Source organism: Sapajus apella, unplaced genomic scaffold (assembly GCF_009761245.1).
Source record: "Sapajus apella isolate SASKATOON/1434 unplaced genomic scaffold, GSC_monkey_1.0 scaffold134, whole genome shotgun sequence".
In the NCBI taxonomy this organism is placed as follows: Eukaryota; Metazoa; Chordata; class Mammalia; order Primates; family Cebidae; genus Sapajus; species Sapajus apella.
The window spans coordinates 695,705-707,476 of NW_022437074.1; the positions used below are offsets into that span (position 1 = coordinate 695,705).

Sequence of the window (11,772 nt, forward strand, 5' to 3'; positions counted from 1 at the left end):
TACATGCCCTATCATGCTTTTACACAGCAGTGCTCCGTACCAGTAAGTGTTCAGTATGCAGATGCTAACGTGGTCGTGGCTTAGGTTTTCCTTCTGATGTAAGCATTTCTAAAGGAAGTTTTAGTGAATTCAAACCCAGCTCCGGTCTAAAGGAACACAAATGTAGCCCTCATTGGTAAACAAAAGATTGTTCTCACGACACCAGCTGGGTGAGAGGGCTTTCCCAGGAAATGAAGTGGAGAGAACCATAAAGCCAGGTTCCAGTGTGCTGGGCCCCTGCTGCCTCCTGGGCATGGCAGATCAGTCATTCTCAAAGTGGGGTCCACGGACCCCTTTCAGAAGGTGTAGACCAAAACTGTTTTCATAATAACGCTAGGTCATTATTTGCCTTGCTCACTGTGTTGACGTTTGCACTGACAGTGCAAAAGCAATGATGGGCAGGACTGCAGATGCCTCAGCACAGATCTCAGCAGTGGCGCTCAACTGCACTGGAAGCTGTGGGAAACAGCACTAGTGCAATTCACTCGTGAACTGAAATGGCAGCTTTACTTTGTACAACACCATTTTTACTCAAAAGGAACAACTGGAGAGCAAACTATGGCCACGCAAAGCTGGGTACCTGGCAGACATTTCCTAAAAAATTAACAAAGTGAGCCTGTCGTGTCAAGAAAAACAAATGGCAGTATTTGTGGCCAATACTAATATTCAAGGTCTGACGTGAAAATTAGAAACTTGGAACGCTTCAGTAGCTTTCTAGTACTTAACAGACTTTTTTGATGTGGTCAGGATGATATTAGCAAATGGGATTTTTCTGACATTGCAAAATGAAATGAATCAATGTTTGGAAGACCTGTACAATTCAGTGAACCAATATTTTCCAAATGACCAACGCACGATGCTACAAAATCATTCATGGGTAAAAGATCTGTTGAAAATACATGACTGAATTTTTCAGAAATGAAAAGTTCATTGATGTAGGTTCAGATTCCATACTGCAACAAACATTTAAAAAATTACTACTTATGGAATTTTGGTGTAGTATCAAAGAAGAATGTTCACAAGTATTAATACATTGAAAGTGTATACAATACTCCTCTCTTTTTTACCGACATGTTGTTGTAAGCCTGGACTCTATTTATCAACCACAATTCTATATTATAGCAGATTAAATGCAGGAGCAGTTAGGAGAGTCCAACCATGAAGGAGATTTGCAAAAAAGACTATGCTTTCAGAGATCATTTCTGTAGTCACAAGAGAAGTTTTTCTGAATGTGCAGAGCATCAGAAGCTCCGAGGAGGAAAAGGCAGCCAGGTCTCCCCTGAGGGGGAGGATGGTTCTCGGAGTTGCTGTGCAGCAGCCATTTGCCCTTGAAGCTGATTCTCCTTTGCTTTGGGAGAGTGAGAGAGGCTACACTGAGTGATGTCCATTAAAAAGAGAGAGAGATTTGCAAAATATATAGCAATACCATTCTTCTCATTACTTTTTAAACTTTGAAATGTAGTTATTTTCATGAAAATATATCTTTTATTTCAGCATATGGTAGGTTCATTACTTGCTAAAATGAGTTACTAGTACATGCTCTTTAGAGTCTCAGTTTTAATTTCTAATATGGTAGATACTGACATTCTCCACCTAAACCAAAGCTCTTTGGAATCCTCAATAATTCCTTCCTTCCTTCTTTCCTTCCTTCTTTTCTTCCTTCCTTTTCTTCCTTCCCTCCTTACGTCCCTTTTTCCTGTTTTTTTTTTTTTTTTTTGTTGTTGTTGTTGTTGTTGGTACAGTGGCACGATTTTGGCTCACGGCAACCTCTGCCCCCCAGGTTCAAGCAATTCTCCTGTCTCAGCCTCCTAAGTAGCTGAGAGTACAGATGCCTGCTACCACACCCAACAAATTTTTTTTTGTATTTTTAGTAGAGATGAGGTTTCATCATATTGGTCAGGCTGGTCTCAAACTCCTGACCTCAGGTGATCTGGTGATCTATCTGCCTCGGCCTCCCCAAGTGTGGGATTATAGGCGTGAGCCACTGCGCTTGGCCAATTCTTTTCCCTCCCCTCCCCTCCCCTCCCCTCCCCTCCACTCCCCTCCCCTCCCCTCCCTTTCCTTTCCTTTTTCAGATGGAGTCTTGCTCTGTTGCCCAGGCTGGAATGCAGTGGTGCAATGTCAGCTCACCACAATCTCTGCCTCCTGGGTTCACGGGATTCTCCTGCCTCAGCCTCTCAAGTAGCTGGGATTACAGGCACCTGCCACCAGGTCCAGCTAATTTTTTGTATTTTTAGTAGAGATGGGGTTTCGCCATGTTGGCCAGGATGGTCTTCAATTCCTGACCTCAAGTGATCCACCCCCTTCGGCCTCCCAAAGTGCTGGGATTGCAGGTGTGAGCCACTGCGCATGGCTGAGTCCTCAATAATTCTTCAGAGTGGAAAGAGTTCCTGAGACTGAGGCTTTTGAGCACTGCTGTGGTAGAGGCAGTGAGGGTGGGAACAGGACGTGGGTGTGTCTCCTTCTCCTGGGGGATGACAATTTAGAGGAGACCTGCTAATTTGGACCACAGTCACTATGGACAGGAATGAACAGCTTTGGAGAGTTCTACACTTTCTGACTGGTCCAAGAAAGTCTAGATGCTATGAGTCAAATGGGCTAGAGTGCTGTTCACATGCTTTAGGTGACCGAAACGACAAATGCACATTTTTGAGTATTTCACTGTAGAACGCAGAGAAGCTCCCTTCCGATATCTCATGTCCTCTTCTCCTGCCTCCCGTGATCGTCAAATGTACTTACTTCTTTGTGCTTCACATACGGCGTATTTGACTCGAAACTTCACATGCTGGAGCACCTGGATCGTTCTGGTGCCTTTAGTCCTCTCTCCCTGTTGGAGTGTGGGCTTCTGCAGAGCAGGCACTATGCCCAGCCCACTAGATCTGGGCAGAGCCACCCCAGCCTCCAGTCTGGTGCAGAGGGGGGCCTTCAGGGCATGTTTGCTGACTGAATGAGTAAATATAGAAAGGTAATTCTATTTAGGATAAAGCTGTGACTGTTGTGTGAGTCTGTTACTTAATCCCTTATGCTGCATGCTATTTCCTCCCACTCAGGAGCAGCTGTTTGAGGAGCACAGATCTCCATCTTCTACAAGCTGAGAAGCAAATAGGAATTGTTGATGAAGCTGTGGTCTGGGGTTCGGAGGCTAGGCGTCCAGTCCAACCTTGTTTCTAACTAGCTGTGTGCCATCAGGTCTGTGAGAACCTCCTGATCATTACCTACAGATAGACACTCAGATGGACATATGTCATCTGGATGCAGAAACAGTCACATGGACAAACACCTTGAACCCTGGCTTATCGGAAATGCTCAAGCACCAGGGTGATGAATTTCATTTGAGAAAGTCTTTTATTTTATACTCCGGAGGCAGGACAATTTTAAAATACCATTCACCTTGGACCTGTATTCTCTAGGTGATATTGAGTAATCATTGAGAAGCAAAACAAGATACAGAGAGAGACTGAGAAACTGTACTGTGTCTTACCTGCCCTCAATCAATGAGATTCATGCATTCATTCCTGAAATATGTACTGCTCACTATGTGCCCATGTGCCAGGATTGGTGTGGGACTTGGGTGATCACAGGACAATCAGGTTATGCAGTCAGGTTATGTGGGGTCCTCGTCCTTTCAGGGGCTTAGTTTCCTTGTTTCTAAAATTAAAACTTGGAAAATATGTTCTTTAAGAGTCTTTCCAGATTGGCATGCCTGTGATTTTCAACAGCCACGGAAGCAGTCCCTTGCTCCTTAGGTATCTATTAAAATCTTGGGTAACAGAATTTAACCATTTTTTGAGATTTAACCAGATTTGAGCCCTGCGAAACTTTATGCTTTCCCAGAAGATGAATCATGAGATACTCCAGTGATGCGGGACAAAGAACAAATGTCGTGGGAAATTTGAAGATCTCTGTGTCTGTGCACAAGTCTCTTTCACTCAGCACTAAACCACCTCTAAGTGGGAAATGTCAAATCTTCTCCCATCTCTGAAACTCATCCATGTCTCCACATATAGCTTCATTTGAGGGACTCATTAATTTTTTATGCCTGTAATTCCCTGACTCAACCCCATGCAGCAACATGACTACTGAAGGCCTGTCATAAATTTAATTTTTTTTTACAAGTTCTATTATTATATGAGCAGCTGTGATGCTATGGATGGGGCTGCTCACTAGTTCTGATGATAAAGCTCAGGACACTGTCTGTGCTCTTCAGGGCCCTTTCTTCCACTTTTTTCTTTTTCTTTTTTTTTTTTTTTTTTGAGACGGAGTTTCGCTCTTGTTACCCAGGCTGGAGTGCAATGGCGCGATCTCGGCTCGCCGCAACCTCCGCCTCCTGGGTTCAGGCAATTCTCCTGCCTCAGCCTCCTGAGTAGCTGGGACTACAGGCACGCGCCACCATGCCCAGCTAATTTTTTTTTTGTAGTTTTAGTAGAGACGGGGTTTCACCATGTTGACCAGGATGGTCTCGATCTCTTGACCTCGTGATCCACCCGCCTTGGCCTCCCAAAGTGCTGGGATTACAGGCGTGAGCCACCGCGCCCTTGCTCTTCCCCTTTTTTCTACCACAGCTTTGCCGTGTTCTACCCTTCTTAGCATGGTTGATAAAATCCAAAGTCACCTATTCCTCAAACAGCATAGACATTCATGAAGCAGTGCAAAATAGCAAAGGGCTCCTGATTTGATACATCTCAGGAAAGAATCCAGTTTCAAAAAATGAGTTTAGCTTCACCTTAAAAGAAAAAGAAATGTTTAATATAAGGAAAGTTCATTCCCAGAGTTTGACTCTACTCTGTTAGCTACAGTAGCTGAGCTTTCAAGGTCTCAGGAGGAAGGAACACTCTAGAGACCTGAGCTATATCACTTTATGTTTTGAAAGGAAGATGCAGACCCCTAAGGCTGGTGCATGTCAAGATAAATTTTCTCTGCTTTGAAGAGAAACAGTTCCTCTTTTCAGTGAATGTTTGATACTCTGGAGGCCCCAATTTCTTTAGTTCAATGACAACATTTTTCTTGTATTGATCTTATTTTCTTTCTCACATTTAGATTATAAGTCCCGTGTTCTTAGCCCAGTACATAGTACAGAGAAAGCTCTTCAATGAAGAATGGATATCTGGCTCTCTTCTCTAATATGGGGTCATGCTGGCAGGAAATGCTTGTTTTTATAGTGTGCAATTTAGGCATATTTATTCTCCAACTGGTAGTTTCTAGGGATTAATCAAAGACCAAAACCTACTACTCAAGTCAGAGAGCCTGACAGTCAAATCTTGAAGCTCTGACACTGCCCAATCAAGGGGGGACCTACTGCCTTTCATGGAAATATTTCCTCTTCATCCGCTAATCAAAGATTTATAATGACCTATTGTGGGCAAGGAACTCTATGGGGTTTCAGGGATATAAAGTTAGGTAAGCTATGGTCCTTCTCCCATGAAGTGGGGATGATAAACAAGTTATCTGCTTTAAAAAGAAAAAAAAAATGTATGCGGAATTGTGTTTTTATTTCAGATAAGCTAGGAATAAATTTTTTAGTATACAGATATTGATCGACTTACATCCTACGCAACTTACGACCATTCGACTTTATGACCACAATTGCTAACCATGACTGCTCCGCTGTAGATTTTTGGAAACACTACAACATTTTGATGTGTATCAAGAATATCGCTACCACCTGGGAGGCTGTGATGACAAAGTGTGTGAATGGCATCTGGAAAAATTGTGTTAAGTGCTATGTTAACGATTTTGACAGATTTGACAGTGAACATGAACTTGAAACGATTCGGGAAAAAATAGTAAAAATCACTAAAGACCTTTCTTTGGAGTGTGAAATGGAAGATGTCGAAGAGTTGCTAGACAAAGAATCTGGAGAACTTACAAATGAAGAGCTAATCGAACTGGAAGAAGAAAGAGTGGCAGAAGAAGAAAGAAGAGAAGCAGAGAAAGAAGAGGAGGAGCCAGAAAGAAAGTTCACCACTAAAGGATTACAGACGGTTTATCTTTACTGAATAAACTTCTTATACATTTCGAAGCAATGGACCCAAACATCGAACGATTTGCAAGGATTGAACAGATGGCGCACGATGTGTTTCGTCTGTATCGTGAAATTTATGAAGAAAAAAGAAACATACAATTCAGACAAAGCTCACCATGTTTATGAAAAAACCAACTCCGGTAACCCCAATTGCTGCCTCAGATGACGACATCAACGATCCACAGCCAAGCGGTGCTTGGCTGGTAGCAGCCAATAAAATGTTTCATACATGTTTATATTTTTGATATGTTTTGCAATTGGGAAAATGTTTCCTATGGTATTTTTTACACCTGTATTTTGTATTTTTGTATGCACCTGTATTTTTTAATTTTGTATGTTTTGCAAATATTAAACCAGTTGTACTGGTAATGCAGTGTTTTACTTAAACCTGACGAATGTAAAAATAAGAAACAAAATGGTGTAGAGATGATACAAATGGCATAAAATTAACAAAGAAAATTATGATATATAACAATAATGAAAGAAAATTATGACAAAATATGACTTAAAGATTTTTATAACATCATTTCACAGTACTGTACATATAGTCTACTCAACTTATGACCAAATTGTGTTACGACCGGTCTGTCGGAACCAATCTTGGTCGTAAGTCGAGCACTAGCTGTATTTAGAATATAAGCACGCTCCTTGCAATATGTGGGCCATACTTCACTGTAAAATTATTTCCAGTCTATCTGAAATTCAAATTTAACTGGGTATCCTGCATCTTATTCCTGTGTTACAGTAGCACCCACTGTCATAGTCCTTGGTCCCGTGAACAGTGGTATTTGAATAGTAGGAATTATGAACTCTTGCAATTGTTGTCACTATTATGCTTTTATTTATTTATTTATTTATTTATTTATTTGTCTCGCTCTATTGCCAGGCTGGAGTGCAGTGCCGTGGTCTCAGCTCACTACAACTTCCGACACCCTGGTTGAAGCGAGTCTCCTGCCTCAGCCTCCCAAGTAGCTGAGATTATAGGCACGCGCCACCATGCCCAGCTAATTTTTGTATTTTTAGTAGAGACGGGGTTTCACCGTGTTGGCCAGGATGCTCTTGATCTTCTGACCTCGTGATTGGCCCGCCTTGGCCTCCCAAAGTGCTGGGATTACAAGCATGAGCCACTGCGCCAGGCTGATTATGCCATCTTTAAGCTGCAAAAACTGAGAGCCAGAGGTTAAGTAACCTGCCTAAGGTCAGTTAGATACTAAGTGTCAGAGCTGGAATTTGAACCCAGGCAGACTAAGCTTTTAGCACAAATGTAACCACTATGCTATACTTATATTACTGCTTCTAATCATTTATTTATGCAATTTGCTATACAAATAATTTGCACATTTTTTAAGTCTTTCATATGTTATATACAGGGGCTGAGAAACTCAGTAATTAGTACCACTTTGCCTTCAGACAATGAGATTTATGTTTCATTCAGCACATGTTTATTCGGCACTGTGTGCTTTATGACCATATTGTTAGATTTGGTATCATGTTTTCTTTGGTAAATCGGGACACAGAGATTAGGTAAATTGCCTTTAATATCAAGTATGTCATCTGGGCCAGCCCTGGAACTTCTAGACCATCTCCTGTGTCTATGACAGAACCCAGTTCTGCTTGGTGGATATCTATTATCTATTCAATAAAATGAGGCAAAACGGAAATAAATTCATACTATTACGTGATGATCTTATCATCCATGCCAAGTAGAGAAATACCATCCTTTTAGGTCTTTAAAAACAAAAATGACTTTCCTATTGGGAGAATGTGTTATAGTATGTGGGCCTCACCCTTTAGTGTCCATCAGAGTCCCCTGGGGGTTTGTGCACCACAGATGTCTGGGTCCTTCCCCGGGGTTTCTGATGCAGCAGGTCTGGGGTGACCCTGAACATGTGCATTTCTAGCCAGTTCCCAGGAGATGCTGATGCTGCTGGTCCAGGGACCACGTAGGGAGAACCTCTGGCACAGCAAAAGGAAGGGTAAAATCAGAAAGCCTAGGGTCTGTGTCCAGCTTCCAGCCTGTGAACAAGGCCAAGTTACAGAGCCTGATGGAGTCTGTTTCTTCATGGAGCCCTTCTGAGAATGAAATGGCATAAAGTAAAAACAGTTTTTTTCTTGCTTTTCTCCTTCAGAGACACTACAATTGTGCTTCTGCCACATACACAGCATTGTGGATTGCCTGTCTTGATTGCTTCTGCAGGTGTCTGCTCAGAAGAAGGCTCCTGACTGATGGATGATGGGGTAGTGCCGGAGTCCTGTTTGGCCTGATGCTCAGCCCAGAGATGCCCGTGAGGAGGTGAGATGTCTTTACTTGGCTGTTCCTGTAAGGACTGTAGGACTACACTCTTGTCTTGGTTTTCCTAGAAGCAGATCCTGAGACAAGGTGCAGTTTGTTTAGGAGGCAATCCCAGAAAACGCTGTTGGGAGAGCAGGAAAGTAAGCCCGAGGGAAGCGAGGCATTAAGAACTCCTCCAGGCCCGGTGTGGTGGCTCATGCCTGTAATCCCAGCACTTTGGGAGGACAAGGTGGGTGGATCACGAGGTCAGGAGTTTGAGACCAGCCTGACCAACATGGTAACACCCTGTCTCTACTAAAAATACAAAAATTAGCCAGATGTGGCGGCGTGTGCCTATAATCCCAGCTACTCCGGAGGCTGAGGCAGGAGAATCACTTGACCCCGGGAGGCAGAGGTTGCAGTGAGCTGAGATTGGGCCGCTGCACACCGGTCTGGGTGACAGAGCAAGACTCCGTCTCAAAACAAACAAACAAACAAACTCCTCCATCAGGCCAGTTACCACAGTGGGCATGGTGGCCTGGTACTGCTGGGGGAGCTCTGGCTTTCTTTGGAGTCTTCCCCAGGGACCTTTATCTGTCACTCCAGCTGCCTGAGAAAGCCCTTAGGTAAGAGGTAGTTTAGCTAATTCACACAGCAGCAGGGCCTGGGGTCCAGATGTGCCCATGGCAACCTCCTCCGTCAGCGGGCCTCGCACCTCGCACACTCCCTGCCTCCGGAGGAAGAAGACTCTGCTTGTCCCTCATCACAGCTCTCGCACCCACAGCGGTGTCCTCAGCGCGCCTCACTCACCATGATCTCGGTAGAGATCTCCTGCGGGGCGCCCGGGCCTCGGGAGGGCATTGCCCATCTCCCGCTGCACCCTCCCGGACTAGCGCAGCAGGCAGGCATCACCTCCGAGGTTTAGCCCCAAGTTTTATGGTTTAATGAGGCACATAAATAGAGAAATTGTCTTCATCACGACAGCAATTGCTTTCACTTGGCAGGAAACCCACATAATACTGCACCTTTGGGATTCCCCTTCCTATTTCTGAGGCAATCATCATTATCTACATTTTACAAAAGAAGAAGCACAAAAAAAGAGGGGTTCAGAGAAGTTTATACATGTGTCTGGTGGTTAAATGGCCAGGTTAAGATAACCACTGAGCATTTGAGTTTAAGGATTTATAAAAGCATGCAGACAGCGCGGAGGTGTGATCTGTGCGCTGTGGTCCCCACAAAGGCGGCAAGAACCCGCCTGGCGGGGCTCAGCCGCAGGGCATGGGGGCCTAGGCCCTGCTGCGCGCTCTGGATTCAGCGGTTACCGTTTCGCTGAGAGGGCCACTCCCAGGGGCTGCTGTACCCCAGGGCATGACATTGCAGGGGTGAAGGGGCAGCCCCGCTCTTGGGAGAGGCGCGGAATTCCATCAAGGCCACCCCGGTAGACTGGGCCAGCCTTCTTGGGAGCACACAGCGGTCTAGGATGCTTCTAGGCATCCTTCCCTCTGCTCCACTTAGGGTCTGTGGTGCTCCAAAGGGAGTCTCCAAAATGGTCCTAATGACCTAAAATTCCCACCTCCTGCTCTCCACATCCTTGAATGGGCCCCTCCTTTTTACCAGAGAGAATCTGTGTGATTGTGAACAAATTATCTGTGTGAATGGACTATAGAAGAATTAATGATAAGTGACTTTTGCGATTAGGTTATGAAGGACTACAGCTTCCTTCTTGGTCTCTCTCTCTCTCTCTCTCTCTCTCTCTCTCTGTTACCTCTTTCTCTTCTCTCTTTTCTTTCTGTTTCTTCCTATATCTCAGCTCACTTGCTTGGGGGCAAGCAAGTGGCCATGTTTGAAGGTCACTTAAACAGCTCTGTGGAGATGCCTACATAGTAAGGAACTAAATGAGGTCCTTAGTGCCACTGAGACCAGCCAACAATCACATGAATGAGTTTGGAAGGGATCCAGGAGACGCCAAACAGCTGCAGCCCCAGCCTATATAGCTTGACTGCAAACTATAATTATTGTTTTTATTTTTGTTAAGCAATTATATGTTTCTATATGGGTAGAATTGAATTTTGCATTGTAACATAATCTAAAGATCTTTTGTGTTTAATAGATGAATTAACTTGATAATTAGCTTGGTAAGGTGAATTAACTTGGTAAGATATTTGCTCTTGGAGAGGCCAGAGGTGGAGGAGCTGGAGGGGTGGAAGGGAGGGGAGAGTGAGTAGCAGATGAGTTTACCCCCATGAGATTGTGAGAGGCCCAGGGTTTACCTAAAAGGAGTGGGGTCACAAGGCAAACTAGCGATGGGCCCCCTCCCAGTCCCTGGACGGGGGGCATTCGGCTCAGTTGTGAGGAGGTAGGGAAGCGGATGTCAGGCCCGACACCATGGAGGGCATGGACGTGGACCTGGACCTGGAGCTGATGCAGAAGTTCAGCTGCCTGGGCACCACCGACAAGGACAGGCTCATCACTGAGTTCCAGAGGCTGCTCAGCTTCCAGCTCAACCCTGCTGGTTGCACCTTTCTCCTGGACATGAACAACTGGAACCTACAAGCTGAAATTGGCACCTATTATGACTTTGAGAGCCCAAACATCAGTGTGTGCCCTCTATGTCCTTTGTTGAAGATGTCACCATAGGATAAGAAGAGTCAATATCTCCTGATACTCAGTTTGTAAAAACACGGTGGATCCAGAATTCTGGCGTAGAGGCGTGGCCTCCAGGGGTTTGCCTTAAGTATGTCAGGGAAGACCAATTTGGACATGTACACATGGTGATGGTGAGTGAGATGGCTAGAGCCCCAGGAGATTACAGATATCAGCATACAGATGTGCAGCCCCAGCAGAGCAGGAATGTATCAGGGACAGTGGCAGATGTGCACTGCTACAGGACTCTACTGTGGAGACGTCATCCAGGTGATTCTCACTGTGGAAGTGGGCGGACTTTTAGGAGTAACACAGCAGCTGTCATCTTTTGAAACCAAGTTCAACACACAGCCACATCGAAAACAACTTAAAAGACCCTGGAGGTTCCAAGTTCAATTCAACCAGCAAAAACACAGGGACTCCTGCTACTGATCAAATTGAGCAAGACCAGAATTGATTGTCACAGAACTCTGTAAATCTGTCTCCCAGTAGTCACACAAACAACTCATCAGTAATGACTTATAGTAAGGTGCTCGGTGGGTCTTACCCCTTCGCCCAATCTTTTTTTTTTTTTTTTTTTTTTGAAATGGAGTCTGGCTCTCTCACCCAGGCTGGAGTGCAGTGGTGCAATCTCGGCTCACTGCAACCTCTGCTTCCTGGGTTCTAGCGATTCTCTCACCTCAGCCTCCTGAGTAGCTGGGATTACAGGTGTATGCCATTGCACCCAGCTAATTTTTGTATTTTTAATAGAGACAGTGCTTCACCATGTTAGCCAGGATGGTCTCGATCTCTTGAC

The 11,772-nt window shown here is 44.6% G+C and overlaps 2 pseudogenes; both read left to right on the forward strand.

Moving 5' to 3' along the window:
• The first annotated feature begins 1,216 nt into the window (after nucleotides 1-1,216).
• On the forward strand, nucleotides 1,217-1,421 carry LOC116539863 (annotated as a pseudogene).
• A 9,139-nt stretch (nucleotides 1,422-10,560) lies between these two features.
• On the forward strand, nucleotides 10,561-11,527 carry LOC116539827 (annotated as a pseudogene).
• Nucleotides 11,528-11,772: the final 245 nt, after the last annotated feature.